This window comes from Glossina fuscipes, unplaced genomic scaffold, assembly GCF_014805625.2.
Source record: "Glossina fuscipes isolate IAEA_lab_2018 unplaced genomic scaffold, Yale_Gfus_2 0, whole genome shotgun sequence".
Classification (NCBI taxonomy): domain Eukaryota; kingdom Metazoa; phylum Arthropoda; class Insecta; order Diptera; family Glossinidae; genus Glossina; species Glossina fuscipes.
Genome location: NW_023998414.1, coordinates 16,327,406 through 16,347,624, shown reverse-complemented (window position 1 = coordinate 16,347,624; position 20,219 = coordinate 16,327,406).

Sequence of the window (20,219 nt, the reverse complement as noted above, 5' to 3'; positions counted from 1 at the left end):
TCTTATTTAATCTATCAGTGCAGCCATCTACCGAAAAAATAATGGATTTCTTTTTCCCCAAACTAATATAATATAGTGGGAAGAATGGAGGAGTGCTAACTTTTATTTAAAATTTTGCAGCGTTGAGGGAATAGAAAGAGCGTTGAAAAGACGTAGAAAGTTTACTTTATATGCTGAACTTTATATGAGAAATATTACAAATTTGCAAATTTTTTTCGTTATAAGACAAGCAATCGCAAAAATAGTGCCATCCAAACCATATTCATAAGATTAACAGATTCATAGTGCGTGTTCTTATGCATGCATAATGCACAAATTTCAGTAAATCTGTTCGTTCTATCTTACGCTCTTTCACAACGTTTGTTGTTTGAATGTTTTCACGACTTTCCTGACGGCTTGGCATTTTAACAGAGGATTCCCCCTATTAAAATGTCATTTAACAAAGGTTTCTTCCTGTTAAAATCGGAAACAATCAGGAAACCATTAAAAAGAATAACAATTTCTTTTATATATATATTTTTATATATATTAATAAAGTATTTTAAATGTATAATAAAGGTATTAAATAAACAAAGCTATTTATTACATTTGCCATACAGGTGTTATTGTTTACAGCAAAGTAAATTTTACTCTCAGAAATTGAATTTCATATTCTCAGCATTTTTTCAGGGCATCCATAAGAAATCCATACAAAGCAAGATATTCGATAGCGTTCGTAGCGTAGGCCAAAGAAAACATTGTTATACCAAATTTCGTCAAAATTGCGATCTGTACATGAATACAAGAATAGACTTCAGACAGACAGACAGACAGACAGACAGACAGACAGACAGACAGACAAACAGACAGACGGAGAGACAAGCTTAAATCGATTCAGAAAACGATTCTTTATCGATCGGTATAAAAGATGGTGAGTTTATTGTGTGTTGTTTTCCACGTTACATACAAACATGCAAACTTAATGTACGCTATATACAACAATTTGGTGTAATAGCCAGAAAGACTCAAAATAAATACACTTTTATTATACCTATCGATTTCGAATCAAATTCTCAATCTGTCCGTCTGACGTCTGTTAATCTAATTTATTGCGTTCAGCTTAGAGATCGAAAATCTTAAGAAGTTTTGACGAAATTGCAGAAGTTCTTATTTGGAAAAAATCCTCCTTTAAAAATAGTATTCGACGCTGCAGACCTGATATGAGAAATTTACATAAGATAAATAAATAAGATAGATAAGCCCTCTCCCATGTGACCGATCCTACGAGAAGGACGCATTCGTATAATAAAAAGCCCTACTTTGCCAAATAGTTTACTAAAATTTATTCCACAATAGTAGTTGAACATAAAAGTTAACTGTAAAAAATTTTGACTACCTAGCTCAACTTTTTGGATTTCCCTCCCCATATAAAGCTTCTCCTGAAAAGTAAGGACTTAGCTGGCAACAAGCTCTAATTTATAATTCTTCATAACGAAATTAGGAGAAGAATAATGAGACCATATAATAGCGCTCATGAAACGTATACCTCGCCAGGGAGCCAAGATATAATTTACGGTATTTTACCACGTAAGTCAACGAGCAATTTTTTTTAGTCGAAATGTTGTGCAGAGTATTCAACTGCGGCTTTGTTGTTTTTACCTGTTTTTCTCTTCAACTTTTTTAAAACAATTATTAACGTTTCCGTTGCAAATATCCTTTGGGCTGTATTGTGCGCTGCATTGGTCAGTTGTATTTCACGCAAATATTGTGTAAAAGAGAACAAAAGATTTCCATACTTATGGTTTTAATATTCTGGCAATAACGGCTCCCGTTTTTTCGTTTGCATACAATTAATTATAAATTGAATATATTCGGTTTGATTGCATTCTTGCTTTAGTCTTCTTTCTTTGCATTTTACTTAGGGCTTCACCAGACGTTGATATGATGAATAGGACCTAACTCCGACTCGAAAACAGCAAACATGACGATAGAAATTGTAATTGCTTTCCGAAACGTGGGTGCGTGCATTCAATATCTAATGCGGCAATTCGATCTCGGAATGGCAAGGGAAAGATAGAGAACGCAATATAGAAGATAAACAAAAAAAATAAAAATAAAAATAAAAGGAAGAAAGACAAGTGAGATGCATTGAGGAAAAAGGAAATCTAGGAACACGAGACACTAGCCAACATGAATAAATCAATTACGAATCTTGTATCCATAATACAGAATTTAAGGCATGTGCATGTGTGTGTGTGTGTGTGGAACGCTTAGGAGTTAAAGTGGTAATACAATTCCAAGTTAACATCTTCATTACATTGTTCATATAAATTTCGCTATTAAAAGCAAAGTGGTTCGTCTTTACGGTTTAGTGCTTCGTTACAGGCTTCGACAAATTTTAACAGCTTTAGCGAGGTATCTCTCATATTGAATCATGAAAAATTAACCATCCCTATCGTTGAAATTTTGGACAGAAACAACGCGTCTTTTATATCCATTGCGAACTAAACGTTTCGCTCTTAATTACATTCAACAAGCCCGTAAGTGTATAAGACGTAATATTGGAAAGCTATTAGAGGCTATCTAGTGGGAGACATGCCAAAAATTTTCCAAAATATTTTAATGACTCCAAGAGAATATCTTTTCCACACAGCTCCGTCAAATTAGTTTTGGTGTCATAACTATTTCACACATTTTAACCTTTTTTTAACTCTTGATTATTGTTTCCCCTTCAAGATGAACACGTTTAACGAATGCTCCAGAAGTCATTTATAGGAATTATGTGGGCAGTATTCAAAAAGCTGTGACTTTTTTTGATTTATTTATTTTTTTTTTTTAATTTCGATTCATTCCATATTTGCTTTTACTTTTAAATATTATGTGATCTTGAGAGTTTTTTCTAATTATCTTCGTTTTTACGTTTTGGTCTTTGTTTCAAAAGGTTTCGTAACATTTGACTCCACGACATCTTTCCTTTGTTTTTTTTTTTTTCTTTTGTATAATCACATCTTAACAGCAATAGGACAAGAAGACGGGGTAAAATAAAAAAAGAAAACAAAACATGTTTACATGATGATGAAGGCACGGCAAGCGTTTTATTATAGAAATTAATTAATTAGTCGTATATATAGAAAAAGAAATGTATTCATAAAAAAATACAACCTCGTACCAAACTAAAGACTCAACCGCAGCTATGGCGACCATTTGTGAAAATATAAAAACAGGGAGCAGAGTTCAATTCACCGTGAGACGAATTTTTGACACTCATCGATACGAACAGTTGGGCAGCTTTAGATTAATACGTCGTTTTTTTACTCTGGTGGTATTAGGGAGAAGCGAGGAAAGACCAAGAGATCGAAAGGTGGTGGCCGCATCCTAGTGGCTGTGTGTCCAATTGATGCGCATTATGCTACGACCGAAGTAAATCCTGCTACATATAAGATTTGAATCTGCGAACACTGACTTGATAGTTGCGGCTCTTACATACTCGGCTCTTCAGACGGACGTCGCCGATGACGAATTGTAAGTAGAGATATTTGTTTTCAATCAAGTTGTAGCTCTCTAAGCATTCGAGTAACAGACTGTCGGTCGACAGATGTCGACTGATGTAAGTAAACCAAATCACAATTATAAAATGGCGTATATGATGAAGGGAAGAAGTGAACCTACCACATCCCCCCTCTTTAATGAATACAAAAACTAAACTAACAGCTGCTGTTCCCATTAACTATGTGCTGCGAGAATTAATACGATTATGGAGGATATTATGGAGGTCAAACGTGTTTGAAAGGCTTATAAAATAACATATTAAACATTATTATTATTATTATTACTATAAGTATAGTATTATTATAATTTATTTAAATTGAACAAATAAACGTTAGAAGTAAAGAGTAGGACGAGCAATAGCAAACAGGACTATAGGCTCTTCTGTTTTTTCTTTTTTTTCCAAACTCACACTAAATGGTTAGTCTACTCGCTTTAATAAAGGCAATTAATTATTGTATTTATTTATTAAGTTCTCCACGTACTTTTGAGATATCTATAGGGTTGGACGCTTCAAGAAGCACTCTTCGAATATTGCAAAGGTTTTGACAATCAACAAGTGTATGTTTAATTGCAAGATTGTATTAACAATTGTACTAGGTTTCGTGACGGTCCATTCGTGCCCTTTTTAACCCTTAAGAGGTAAAGTCGAGAAGACGCTTCCAAATGTATTAACATAGAAATTCAACCGATATTTAATCAACTCCCTATTATTCCTTTTTGAAGACAAGCTCTTTTCTTTCTTGTAGGAAGGAAAAAATGTCTCGAAAGTTCGTCATCGCGTTGAAAACCGCGTATATGTAATCCGCGATTAGTAGAAATTTTCAGTACAACTTGTGAATCGCCTTTTTGATTGCTTTTGCTGGAGACGGATGGGCATATCTGTTTTGGATAGATGACTGTTTCGAAAGAGATGAGCAATAAAATCTCAATTACGCAGTTGTCGTATGAGGTAAATGAAGGCTCAGTTAATTTTAATACTACCTAAGCATTCACCAGTGCAGGTTGTCTTTTCACCGCAATTTCTGTCCTTCACCTATTTATCCGTTTCAACGATTTTGGTTTGTTAATAACATTTCATTCTTAGATACGACAGATATATAAAATAGAATGCACTGAGTTTCGCTGTTAAATATTTTAACCTAACTGCCGGATGGTATCTATAATTTAGGCCAAGGTCTTAGTTTCAATATCGCGCAGTTACTTCCTTTGCAATTGAAAATTCTCCGTTTGTGTTTAATTTTAAAGCTTGCATAACTTAATCTCCGTTTTATTTTACAAATAATAGTTATATGGAGATAACTTACACACGCACTTTCGTATGAAATTTGTACACCCACCACCTTATACATTTAAATATTTAAGAGTTGCAGTTGTTTTTGTTAAAAAAAAAAAATAAATAAGCAATAATAAATAAAAATCAAGTAAAAATGGAAATAAGAGAGCTTAAGGCAAATCTTTTAACCCCATCACTTTAAACCAACTCATAAAGATCTGCAGCTTTTTCCTTTGATCCTAAACAGATCTGTTAAAATCACACTTACATAAAATATTTACACGATTCTGGCAAGTGGGCTTACGCGTCTTAAGATTTTTATTTTTTATTCTTTTTTATATCACGTTCAGCTGACTGTTGGCAAAGCAAACTTAAACGCCGGTTTTCTACGAAAAGCCCATGAATATAGGTAAACAGATGGAGAGACGGATATGTCGATAGTAGACAATATACTGGTAGATAAAGATGGATAGAGAGATAAGTGTGTAGACAGATGTTGAAATGGACGGAAATACCGGTGCATTTTATAGATACGGGCACACACACACAAATACCTTACAGACGGACTAATAGAAAAATAGCGCAGAAATACAGCAAACAACTAGAGAATGCATCTGTAAGACGATTGGACGTACAGACATATAGATTCATATGGAATAGAAAGCAATGGATGTATGAAAGAACAAAAAGAGACAGATAGGTAGCCATACAGCAAGATAGACAGAAAAAGCAAATAAGCAAATAGAAAAAGTAGTCATTTGCTTAACACCTTAAGGTTCCGGAAATAAGTCGCGTATAAAAGCGATCAGAAAGAAATCATCTGAATAAAGTGCTGCTGTTAGTGTTCCCCTAGAGAGTGAGAGTGAGAGGGAAAGAGAGAGAGAGAGAGAGAGAGAGAGAGAGGGAGCGACATGAAATTTCCATTTATTTAGCATTATTGAGTTACCCAGCAAGCAAACGCTAACCATGGAACGCTCAAATTTTCATTTTCGACATTCATTACTTTTGTTGTCTGATTTGAAGAAATGTGCTGACGAAGCCCACCAAACACTGCTAGCAGCCTTTGGTAATGCTGCTCCATCTTATCCCAGCTATTCATTTTGATTTCGACAGTTTAAAAGTGCTAATATCGATGTCAATGAGAAAGAACGAGCTGACGGTCCGGGATAATAAATTGCAAGACTTATTGAACGACAAGCCATCTCCAACTCTCTAAGAAGTTTCGAATCAACTGTTTCTACATTCGACGGGAATTATCCAAAAGGCGAGAATATGCCATTTCGAACCGCCTCAACATCGCGACTTCATTGTGTCTTGTGACTGACGATGAAATGTGGATCGCTTGCGACAATCCCAAATGCAAAAATCGAGGAGTTAGCCCAGGAAGAGGAAATGTTCATGGCCTGCAGATGTCTACCGACGTCAATGAAACAAATGTTGGAAAAAAGACAAGCATAAAGTCATCCTCTTGCAGAATGGAAAATTCTGCTGAGCCTGGCGCACTCAAGGGACATGGCGCCTTCTGATTATCACTTGTTCAGATTGAAGCGGAATAGCTTGCCACGCGATGAAGAAGTTCGAAAATGGATCGATCGCTGTCAAACCAATGTCATTCTTTCGACACTGCATCGTCATGCTGCCAAAAAGATGAAAAAAAATTGTATAGAACGATGGAAAATATGTTGAATACACTGTATATGCATTGTACGAATTTTTATCAATAAATGTGTTTTTGAAAAATGATCAAAATACATGCAAGCACCTGGTATTATTAATTAAATTTTTGCAGATGAAATTTAAAAATAAATAACAAATAATAATAAAATGCTAGAAATTTCAGTGTGACAATAGCCGCAAATAAGCGCCTCTAATACACTTTCTACATAGTTATCATTTTTTATGTTAAGAATACACGAAGTGTACACACAGACTTAGCATTGCGGGTATTCGAATAGTTCTTCATTTCTGGCTTCCATTCTTCCGCAGGGATACGCTTATTCATATTTAACGTATAGCGTGACCTGTGTAAACGTATCGCATAAGCAGATTTAAGATTTAAAAAATACGATAGGACAGGCGAGAGAAAGTGGAACACAAAAGTATTGACGGCTGGGTCGACATGATTTTGTCGCTTGAGAAGTTTAAGTTGACAAAAATTACGTATATATTAATGTGTGTATTTTATGTTATTTCAAGTAGATAGTAGATTTGTTTGTTGCATACATAATGACAAAATTAACGTATCCACAAGATTCGGTTGTTTGCCGTAGTGTCAACGCATATATTTGCGCTTACGCTAACATCAATGCACTCAAACTATGTATTTTCCGCGGTTTGGTTGATTGAATTTTTAATGGACTGTAATTTCAAAATTCCATAGACGGCGTAGTGAGTAATAAAAGCTCAACGGCATATAATGTTTGTAGGCGTGTATTGGCCGGAGCCTTCCGGTTACTTGATATTCTAACACATGCCTACATTGTATTATATATTTTATTATATTTTAGTCAGACGCCTTTTCTAAGTATTCGTCACTTTATTGAAATCACAAAGAGCGTAATAAACCTTTATGTGTGTGTGTGTGTGTGTGTGTGTGTGTGTGTGGGTGTACATGTTCGTGTATTTATAGTGAAAAAACCAACAACTGTCTATCAATTAAAAATTAATTTAATTCATAGAGAGCACAGCTTATGTAGAGTGTTATATAATGTCAGGGTAATGATGTTAATTTGCTGTTAAACAGTGGCATTAAAAGTAGTTTATGGACGAAAGGTTGAAAGTTGTGCAATAAAGTTTTATTAAATGTTGTACATGACGTTGTAAATAATTTTATTATTTTAACTCTTAACAGGAAAAATTTCAAGAGACTAAATAAATCATATTTAATTAGTTTTAATGCAATTATAAATTCTTAGAATTATTCTTGCTCTTGAATGGAATGGCGCTATAATCTATCATCATGAAATCGCTTGACTTGAAAGTGTGCCTCCAAAATGCGAACAAGGAAATTGATATACATACCTCTTAAGATATTGTAAGACATCTTGGAAATTGCCTCCAGAAAAGGATAAGGAAATATTCCATTCTTGCTCGGAGCAGTTTTAAGTAATTTAAAACTTTACCATGAGACATGGCGCACGCTTAACTGCCTACCTTGTAATACTTTGCCTGATACACATCACTCAGTAAGTTCGCACGATCACTAATAAAACAACAAGTTTTAGTTATCGCTTGAGTTAATTAAAAATTCCGCCCTTTGCTTTCAAAAACAAAAAAAAAAAAAACAAAAAAACAACAATTTTTAGGTTGCGCCGAATCGCTTGATACCTATTACAAATAAAGTTAATATTTGTCAACTTTGGCGTTTGGATATGTATCGACTTGGTGTCGAACCGATTTCGAGTTCGAAAATATCATACGATTGCGTACCTACAGAGAGAATCTGATAGCAATTCTTTCTTCTTTCGCCAGTTATTGGATCTGTTCTTATTCTACACTGCATCTTTTCCATTAATTTAAGATGATTTCTTTCCCATAGCAAACATATTGTTATGAAATTCGCCTCTCTACGATAGGACTCGTACTACTAGATCGTGAATATTCTTTTCAAGAGACATTCACTTCAAAATTTTTTTATTTATAGTTATATTCCTTAACAGTAGTATTCTTCATAATTTATTTTGGCAATACTCTCGACTCCGTTTGGGATATTTCTGTGCGTGTGTACATTGATCCCATAGGTGGAGGTTTCCGATATGGTTTAATGAAATTTTCGCGTTGACACATTTTGATTTAAGGATGATACTTCTTAAGACGGCTCCTTATAACTTTGGCAAAATGGTCAAGAAAAATTCTCAGAGCTTAGTGGATTTGACGCACAGAAGGACTGTGCATCGTTTGGAAGGCAGATGCAAGGGTATATGTATGATATAAAGCAGAGATGAACTCGTTTCTCTATAAGGTTTTGTCTGCTTGATGTCCACTATAAAGGGCTATTTTTCAGGTTGTTATGAAAAATGAGCACTTACATGGCGACAAAGTTTAGCTTTAAATATTGTTATAAGATCTAAAAAAAAAAAAAAAAAAAAAACCAATTTAGTTTTTAGTTTTAAACAAAGTTTAACTTTAAATATTATTATAAGATCTTTAAAAAAAAAACAATTTACTCGATATTGACCACGTTTTGGTTCTCCTTCTCTAGGAGCATTGTTATGAAAAGCAAAGTTTATCGATGCAAATTAGTGAACAATCTAATTAGAAAAAGTGTGGTGCAGTATTTAATCGTGAGCCTTAATCCATTATCAAGTTATAATTTATTAAATTATTAGGTGATTGATGAGATTAAAGTAAAGATCACGAGCCGTAGCATATAAGAATGAAGAGTAATGCTGCTGAGTCCCGAATTGATGCATGAGTTTCATGACGAACGAAACGAATAATAATTATGATGACGTGCTAGTATACGACGTAAGCTTTTATATGGTTTTTAGTGCGTTTATCACTTAGGTTGAGTTATATTCAATTGTTTTCGATGAGTCTTTAATGGAATTTTAAGCCTTTTTAAGCTGCTTAATAAAGCAACTTGACCTGATGTTTTGGGTTTCATGTTATTACTAAAAGGAATTGTTTTCTAATACATATACAAATAGCTAAATGTATGTGCGAAGGCCCTTCCGAAAGTATAAATTTCTGTTGCCGTTAAAAAATGATGCTAATCTATGGTTGCATATATGAAATTTATGAGGCTTTCAAGTTCGAAAACATTGCGATGTTTATCGTTTGGTTACCAGTCCTTAATTGTGAATGTTTTCAATGAATTTATTCAGACCGAAAAGATTCTTACAAAGTATTGTGATCTTGGAGGACTTAACTTCCTCATCCACTACAATTACATATTGAGTGAGACAGTTTAAAGGTACTTGTACGCACTGCCAATATCATGATGTCAGATATGAAAAAAAATCTACAAATTGCTGCCTAGTAGTTAGATTGGATTATATATAGATAGATAAAGAACGGGCACACGCATTCCTATAATGTAGCGGAAGAAGCAGTTCATACGTCCGCTATCGCATTCAATAAAATTGGAAGACTAAATTCCGAATGGCTTTCTCGCGCACCCTAATCGCTCGAATCCTTGTCGCAGTTTTCTGTATTTCTTGCCCTGGGCGGTAAATATTTATCAATAACCTGCGAGAGATAGATAATGTACAGTTCATGACAGTTTTAACAAATTCGATGTCTCTCACTAGAAACAAGGTATTGAAGCAATTCAGCATTGCTAGCAAAAAGTTTCGAGCTAAATGGAATCAATTTATTTATTAAGGAATAAGTACACTATATAGCAAATTCGTTGCATTCACTTTGCCTAGAGTTAGGTACTTCTCAAATTACTTCTCCACCAACCCTCGTGTATACATATAAACATATATGTGCAGACTTGCGTAGGTATGCTGATAGCAACTGATGATACTTTAAGACCAATCAACACGGAAAATGCTTAACCAAATTAATAGATTTTGTTCTTGACATAATTGCAATTATGAATTATATACTAATGCCAGAGTAAGGATATCGTCTACATATGTGATGTATATATTAACAAACTCAGATGAAAATGAATTTTAATTAAATTTAATGCATCGTAGAAAGAATGACATTTTATACTTTCGAAAATCAAAATATTGAGTCAATGAATTGATCCATAGCAAGAAGTGGGCAAATGTTAAATGCAAAATATTTATTAAGAAAACAATAATTTTAGTCAATTAAAAACATTTGCTGAAATTCGATTGTTTCCTGTCATCATTGTCGGCGCATTATAAATTCTCTCTTTTGAAGCAATTGTGACATTCTTGTATTTAAAGGTACACGCGGCACGTTACCAAACTGTAAGGTCCTGCTTATGATCGATTAACGGCTTCAGCTTAATCAGTTATGGAAGACTACTACTTAGGCGGACCAATTCGTTAAGACGATAAGCTTATTAACCATCACAAAATCGTAAGCGTAAGTATCGCGAGATCGCAATAGTTAATCTGCTAATGATTAGCGCAAGTTCGGCTTTTCTGCTCCATAAATACTAGTCAGATTAAGGCGTTGACACGAATGCCACCAGTAATCACAGATCAAGAAGCATCTTCAAAGTTAAAATCCCTATGATCAGATACTGTTAACTGCTTACGACTTGCACTTCACTAACGTTGTGTTCTTCATATGTCACCGCGATTTCGGTACAGATTTGTGCGTAGAGGCAATAAGAAAAGAAAAAGAAGACAAGTCAAGATGTCACAGTCAAGCAAGACCGCCTATTAGATACTCTACATCACCTTTCCTACTTTCGTGACAAGATGTCCGAACTATATATACATTGTTGACGCATAAAGAGTTGCTTCTCTTGAGAGCCGTTGTATAAGGAATGGTCTGAAAAATGAACCTATTCATTTCGATGTATGAAGATATCAGATCATTAGTTTGAAGCAAGTTTCATCGTAAAATAATAAAAACTACACCATGCTGTTACAAAAATGTTTATATTTTATACGAATGTTTATAAGACAGAGGCTGCTAAAAATCTCCCCCATTTTATCCAAAGTTTGGACGTTCATTTGGTATCGTATAATAAAACCTTTCTCCGATTTTTGCGAAATAATGTCGAAATTGAACAGTATTTTCTATAAGACGATTTATTTCAGAATAGACCTTGACATGGCTCATGTCAATCCATTATGAATAGTGTATGTTCTTTGCTTGAAACACGTACCAGTGTATCAAGTTTTGTCGCAATATTTCAAAAATTACTACCGTTAGATTGGATAGAGGGAATGCGAATGGGAATCTCTCAGACAGACGGACAGACATGCTTAACACAATCGCAGAAAGTGATTTCGTGTCGATTGTTCTAGTAAAACATAGATGTATATTAAGTGACGCTGGGCGTTGAATAATTCCGCGTAAAGTAATAACAGGAGTTGTGCAAAATATAACTTAACTAAGTATGTGAAGCAACTGAAAATTACACTTTGGATTGATCTATAAAGTTACTCTCAAAGTCACATACACACTTATGTGGATGGCGCGCACGAAGGCAACAAGTAAGCAATGAACCCTAATTGTTAAAGTTTTGTAAGCTACGCTAAGTATAAGTTTATATATATAGGGGTGTCTATGACTGTGTTTATAAGCATAAAAGTTTTTGTTGTTTCTAAGGGTATAATATTTTATTAATACATTAGCAAAACTAACACTCGACAATACTGCCATGGTATGGAAGCTATTGCTTTATTGTTACACGGTGGTACTATTTACAGCTTACTACTGCTACCCACATTACTACTACTACAACTACTACTACTATTACTACTACTACTACTACTACTACTACTATTACTACTCTATGACATTTATTACTTCACTGCCAACGTTAAGTAAATGCTCCACACACTTTTACCCATTTGCACACTTATTCTGCTGATGCTTAGTTTAAGTGATTGCCTATGAGTGTACGTAAGCGTGCGTATGTGTAGATAGAACTATGTTTGCATCTGTGTACATATATAAAATACATATAAGCAGAAGCCTATGTGAACTTTGTAAGGTATACTTGCAGCGTATTGTGTGCATGAGTGTACACAAATTTACAAACTCTTTCAACGAAGAGGGAAAAAACTTTTAGTTTATACGTACACGGGTACACATGCACACTATTTATTACAATATGTGATAAACATGCGATACAAAGTAAGAGAATAACAGCTTATTTTTAGCAGTAACTTTGCATATACGTATGTGCATGAGTGTTGTGTGTGTACATATACATATATATATATATATATATACAATACATAATTATGAATCTGTGCTAATTAGTGATGCGCTGCGCGAAGAACAGATAATATAGTCCGTCCTTGAGTCATTTGGTTTTTGTTACTTTCGTTCTCTCATATAATTCTTCTTTGGTTATATTGATAATAGAAAGTGTGTATGCACGTTACTGTGCTAACGCATACGTATTAAGTTGAAGCTAATAGTTATGGATATAAAAGCCAAAGGGGCTTAGCTAACGGGGTCCATGACTTGCCTCTTTTAATTGCAAAATCAATTTGTCTTCCTGTTTGAAATAAGAGTCATTTTTATTCAGACGGAGTCTTTAAACTTTCGTCATAATGAAATTTTCCGCATCAAAAATGACATTTATTTGTTGTTAATTTTTTTTTTATTTTTTTTTTTTAAGTATTTTATACTAGAGAGTCAACCTTTATCAAATTGAGATCGACCAATTTTAAATGTGTTGCAATCTCAGCTTGAATCTCATTAATGAAGATGTATGCAAAAATTTCGTCTTGCTGACCTGTTCTTCATTAAAATATATTTCGTCTGCTTCTGCGTATATGTACCTGGTTCTAGAGTGAAATTGCATATTGAGTAAATAGCCCCGATAACTTTATTGACAGAAAGTCATTTAACGTTTAAAAAGTTTTTGCTTGATAATGTAATACATTCAAGGAACTTTAGTCGTTATGCCTGATCGGTAGGCTTCAGTTTTTGAGACAATGTGAACTGTTCCAGGGTGCAGATGCAAATCTTTCATACGAATAGGCTACAGAGAGCTTTTCAATATGACCAACTTCTGGCTTTGGGCTCTCAGCATCATTCTCACGAATGCTTTCGATAGTATACAGTGAGGGACAACCAGAGCGTTTAATATCATTCTCAGTTGATGAAGTATAGTGACTACATCAATCATATTTTGTATCATTTTGCATGAATTTTTAGTACGCCCTACAAAGCAACTAATCAAATATAAATTTGTTTTCATTTTAAATAAGAAAGTGAGGTCTTTTCGGGTCGACTGTTCATTAGTTCCAGCTTAATTTATATTTCGCATCCAAGCTATTTTGTTCGTAACACATCCTAAGCATTTGCGGAATCGGCAAGCTTGATCCCTGTTACTAATTCTATGGAATTCTATGGATATGTCTACGTAATCACGATGGGACCTGCTTGTAGTATCATTGTATAAATGGAAGATTTGGTCAGCTGGGATATAACTACTCATTGATCGAAACAGGTACATTAATCAGAAGGAGGAATTGCTGGTAAAACACACAAGATAAGCATATCCTATCCCATTTGAATGCTTCTAAGCGCGCTTCAATGAATTTGTATAACTCAAAATGCGGATTGATCATGACATTATGTCCACTTTGCGGTATTCGTTACGATTGTACAGCCTTTGACTTCGTACTATATATAAGAAAAGCAACGCTTCCTAGGGAGTTTCCTTTCGTTTTTTTTTTTTTTGCCGCACAGCTTGACATCTAATCCCGATATTGTGTACATGCCAGCGGTACACTTTATATCGTCTCTTAAAGCTTAAAGACAATACATTCATATAAAGAGAAGTCATAGGCAAACAGTAACATTATCTTTTAGAGGAACCAGCCAGGACTTATTTGTACATCTGATAAATATTTATCCTTCTGTTGAATGAGTGCATCCTTATTAACAGATTATTATACTACTATACTACTATACTACAAAATATCATTAATCTTGACTTTCGTTTATTTACGAATATTCCATCTTTCAACAATTAACCCAATTAGAACCGAAAATGAATTACCATTTACGTATATTATAATAAATCGGATTTAAACTAAAGGAACGCACTCTCGCTCCCCTTTATAGCATAGAGAGAGAGAGAGAGAGAGAGAGAGAGAGAGAGAGAGAGAGAGAGAGAGAGAGAGAGAGAGAGTATAAAACAATTCCTCCCCTATTACTACTGACACAGATTCGAATGTGTTTTGTGCAAGTTTTCACTCATATGTTCATAAACTTTTGTAATATCTTAATTAAGTACAGGTAAAGAAACATAAAAGTAATGGAAGAGTGTTTCAATTCATGCAAAGAATCCTTCAATATTTACACAAAGACTTTAAAAACTTCTAATCCATAACTGTTTCCTTTTGCTTTTTGCACTGCTCGCTTATACATATATATTTTTGTATTTGTATACACGCACATGTTCGTGTAAATGTATGCACGCATATATCCATTAGACGGTTATAGGATAAATGCCTAAAACAGAACTAAGGAATTTAAGCATAGTTGGAAATAAGTAAGAAAATCATATCTCTACGACGGTGGCCAAGTCCTTTACAACCATCATCTCTAACTTACGAAAACAACTAAAAACAAAAAAAAAAAAAAAACAAAATAACAAAAGAAACAGGAAGAGGAAGAAAATTGATTAAGTGTCCAAATAAGTTCTGTTTATCTTTTAAAAGACTTCAAAAAGATACTTGTTCTAGAGTTTAACAATTGAAATATTTCTCATCATTATTTAAGGGTAGTTGCCTTTGCCATTTATCGGTTAGCTTGCGGGTGCCCTCACGATAAAGGCTCCGTAGTTTCGCGACGAAATAGCCATTCAGCCATTTTGAGACACCTTCACAATTTTGCTTGCATCGATTTGAGTAACTGGTAATTGAAAGGGATCAAGTGTAGAGAATATGCCGCAATTGGGCGAAGTTCGTAGCCCATGTTGAAGTTCACTTTTTGGGTTGCTTATGCTGCATGCGTACCGGTGTTTTCATATAGGAAAAAGCACTTGCCGAATTCCTTTGCCCGTTAACGGTTTTTTCGCTCAAGCGTTTAACTTGATTAGTGGGACTTGATATCGTTCAGATGTAACAGTTTCACCAGGCTCCAGAATTTCGTAATAAATGACTCAGTTCCAATCCCACCAAGCAAACGGTGTCACTCTCTGGCCGTGAACATTCGGCTTAGTTGTCCTTGATAAATGATACTTTTCTTCTGCTCTTCACAGTGACTTTGTAAATGCGAGTAGACATCAACTCTTTGGTTAGCTCATAAGGAATCCATTTTGCTAACTATACAGCAAGTTTTTTTTGTGTTTGTGCTGGATATTGGATGAGAGTCGTCGCCTTTTCACATTTTTAACAGGCGCGGGAGCTTCACTTGGACTGTTATATCTGTTGTAGCTGAGGACTAACAGTTAATATTAAACTACAAGTGGGTTTTTTTTTTTTTTTTTTTTACCAAATTGAGAAATTTTCAATACCAATGCACAGGCAAGAAGAGCTAATGTTTTTATTAAACTTGAAACCAATATACGAATTTTTGACGATTTTTGAAATTGGAAATTTTCATGTGGAAAATATTTATTATAGAAACGGATGGGTGGACAGTCGGACATGCCGATCCACGTCCAGCTCCAGATCAAGATTTTCGTACCGAACAATAATATATTGATATACTTTGGCGAGTCTCTGCAGCTACGTTATGAGTGTTGCAAGCATTTTAACAAAAGGAATATACTTGCAAATAATAGCAAAGAGTTGTATAGTCTAGCATTTTGCAAGGACTCCTTTTAAAATGCACTTCAACATTTGGTATGGTCGAGAGTGATTGTGTAACAGAGTTAATTTTCAATTCAAGTTCGTCCTTCCGTCAAAATGTGTCAATCGAGCAGTTTCCATCAAGGTGTCCCTCTCAAGCAATTCACTGCTTTATTCATTGCTCTTCTATTAAAACTGGGATTGCTTGTTTAGCCTAGACATGCCTAGCTCATCGTTTTCCATTGCAAGCATTTCGTTATTTCACAAGTAAATAACGGATTTTCTGGTTTTCCATATTATTTACACAAACGTGATATTCATACCTCACTTTTGCTCCGCATCGAAGATAGGTTGATGGGTTGCGCAACCTAGGTAAATATAACCGCAAATTGTATTTCTTTCCAATCATCAAATCAATAATGTATTAAGTTTACATTGGAAAGCATTCAGGCCTAACACGCACCGTACTTGCACATCCACAGCAACACTGTGATCCATTGGAAATTAAACACGAAGTTTGTTGAAATTGGAAAACCTTGATTTAAAACTCAAATTAATTACATCTCATGTAGTGGTATTACTTGGACTGAGGTAACAATACTTGCAAACCGGTATACGTACAAATAAAGTATCGAGCGTTCGTGTATGGGTTGAGAGAGTGAGATTGAGAGAGAGGGAGAGGGAGAGAGCGAAGTACCTCAAATGGTTACATTTACAAAAACATTTTTTCTAAACTAGATCCCGATGGGTTTTGTAAAGCTTAACCGAAACAATACCAAAAATGTATTCTTCATGCACCTGTTGTTGCACACAACAGACACACAAAACTCTGCACGTTACCAAGTACAACAAGAGCTCTTGCTTCTAAGATAATTTAGTAAACGGACGTAATAGCATTTAGTTTATGTATACGTTGCTGTTATATATGGGTGAGTGTGTGCGTGTATGCCAACCCCTTAGGGCTCATTATCTTTTATTTTGTTGGCGTCTTATTCAATTTTCTATTTCTAAAATCTTTCATTGCATCAATTTATTTTTCAGATACAATCTATCTCTGTCTCTCTTTCTCTCTATCTCTCTCATAAGACTTGTTAATGAAATTGTTTTCGTGTTGGGCTTTTGTTTTGTTTTATTGATTTTAGTGAATTTATTAAATTAAAATGTAATTAAGAACACATAGACGTTTACCTTGATGCACAAACGTCCACAAGTACACAGACACGCGAAACGTTCTTATTGTGTGCAATTCATATATATATATATATATATAGATATATATATACTAATCATATTCATAGATATATGCACTTGGATGCTTTATGCCACATATTTAATGCCACATATTTAATGCCTGCGTATATCCTAGCGTTTGCTTAGTTATGCTGGCTGCTATGATATATGTGTGGATGTACATGTGGTCACAGAAGACAATGACTCAAAGTATAAGCAATAGATGGTTCGGTCAACGGTTGTTTGGAAAACGTGACTGCTGTCTGTGTAAAGGGTGTTAATTATATTCATTTATGATATTAGTACACGTAACTCTCTTTTTACACGAACTGCTTCACGATTGAACTGTAACACAATTGTCAATATTCTATTAATTTTTTTTATAAATTTTTTTAAGAATTTTTTTTTGATTTTTTTTGATGTTTTAATGTAAGTTCAGTTTACATTTTTCAGAATTTAGTTAGACTATGTCGATTATATGCCTATATACGTGTAATTTATTTTTTATAATATATTCAATGAAATGAAAGTTGTAAGCACGAACAACAATTTTTCAATAGCGTTTCTCTACCGTGTAAAACGAGAATTAATCGTATAAATTCCAATAATCTTTAGACCATTAAAAGTATATAAAATAAATTTTAAACTATATAAACTGTAACTAAATAATTCGGAGATGGCAATCTAACCAACAGTTGCAATATCTTTGAGACGAACAATAGTAATATGTGCACATCTAAACAAACAAAGGTTACATCGCTTCTCAAAGTATCGTTGTAGACAATGGATAGTTTGGTTTCTCCTTCAAAGTATTTTTGAAGAGTCTTAAGATTATATGATTGTTCAAAGGTGGATGGTATCACTTAATTTTAGTCCATTTTTTGCCACTATTTCAGAATTCTATTCAAGAGGAGAAAGATCGTCCTTTCACGTCATTTTGCCTAGTATTTTTTTTTTTTTTTTTTTCTTTTTGAGCAACAACTCAGCATAATATCCTTTAGGCTCTATTCGTGTAACACAGTAACAGTCAGAGGGAAATGAGAAAAGAAAAATTAAAGAGAGAGAGAGAGAGAGAGAGAGTGAGTGGGTGCGTGTCCAATTGATAAGTGTTCTGCCCTTGTCGGGTCAGCATTCGTACTGTAGCCACGAACATGTATGCTCGTGTTATCGTAGTGAGATTTGAATCGACGAACTGAATTGGCAGAGCCTTACCTACAGGGCTACTCATGCGGGAGCATAAAGCATAACAAACTTATTGTTTTTCATTTATTGCATAGAAGAAAAAATGCGTGCCTTTTTTCCCATAGATGATTGACGTTGGCCCTATAAAACTATATTATGACGCGCCTGCAAAGTGACAATTCACAGACAATTAAAGTAAAAAAAAAAAAAAAAAAAATATTGTGATAAAACGAGCAAGTAAAACAAGTCTGCTGTCCTAATACTCAATAATTCCCGGGAGGAAGCAAGAAAAATATTTTGTTACGAAAAGTTTTTATGAAAACCAATCGAAGCAAAACTTCTAAGAACGGAAAAACCATAGGCACAATAGCACCATAGCCCACAGTGGCATTTTGCAAAAGGCCGAATTAATTGACTCAAGAGAGTTGAATCGTGATATCCAAGCGAAGGAAACCAGGAAGGAGCACTTCAAATACAAGTTCCCGTAAATGAATTGCGAAAAATTATTTTTCAAATTTATATTTATTTAAAATAAAATCCACGCGGTTCACAGTCCAGTGATGCGAATGTTGCCAAGAAGCAAAGCAATAAAATTTAGAAAAAGAACACTTTGCAACAACATATTTTTATTTTTTGCAAAGCATCGTCTATTGCAATCAGTTGATCCAAAATCAAAGGTACATTTCACTCGCCAATGCATGCATGGTCGTGTTTAAAAGCCAAATTAAACCATCGAATATTTTTGTTTTTCTCCTTTAAGTAATGTATTGTATTAAGTTAGTAAGATGTAGGTCTGTGGTAGTAAAGAACGCCCTCTAACTACATTTTCTTAAGTTTATAAGTCCACGATGGTAAATGCTTAAAACTGATTTGTCTTAATTTTATTATCATAAACCATAATTGTGTCCTTAACACCAAACAACTTTTGCTGACAACATTTTTAAAGTGTTGGCTTTTCATTGGCATGTCTGCCAACTGCAACATTAAACCACAACGCAAGATATATATATATATATATAAAATATTGAGAAAATGTCTTTTATTTCTTCTTTTTTCTTTTTTCGTGCTTACGAAAAGTTCTTCAGATTTGTAAAATTCAGTTTTGCAGATAATGTTATATAATGAAATGATTCACTTTGTGGTAAAACTTGTGCCATTTAGTTTAACAAATATATGTGACTGTGTGTTTTCGACAACAAGTTTTTGAAACGCAAAATTCCAAAGACCTTAGGTAAAACGAAAATGAAAATTGCAACTTGTTACAGATTTGTTTTCCACCTTTTTTTTTCATTTCATTTTGTTTATTTATTTATTTATTTTTTTTGTTTCTTATAAGAGAGGAGCGTTGCCGTTTCAATATGAATATAATAAAATTGAAACCAAAACTGAAAATAACAATAACAATAACGATAACATGTGTCCTAAAATAATATTTGGATAAATTTTCGTTTTTCTTAAGTTTACTCAATAGCGGTCTGTCCGTCCCTGCATCATTTCGCTCGTTTACTCGCTTTGGCTATATTAAATTTTGACTTCCTGTTGTTCGGATGTTTTTTTTTTTTTTCTTCGTTCACAAATATTTTTTAATAAAAATTTAATAATTGCGTTTAATAAAAGTATAGAATACAAATAAGTAAAAGGCA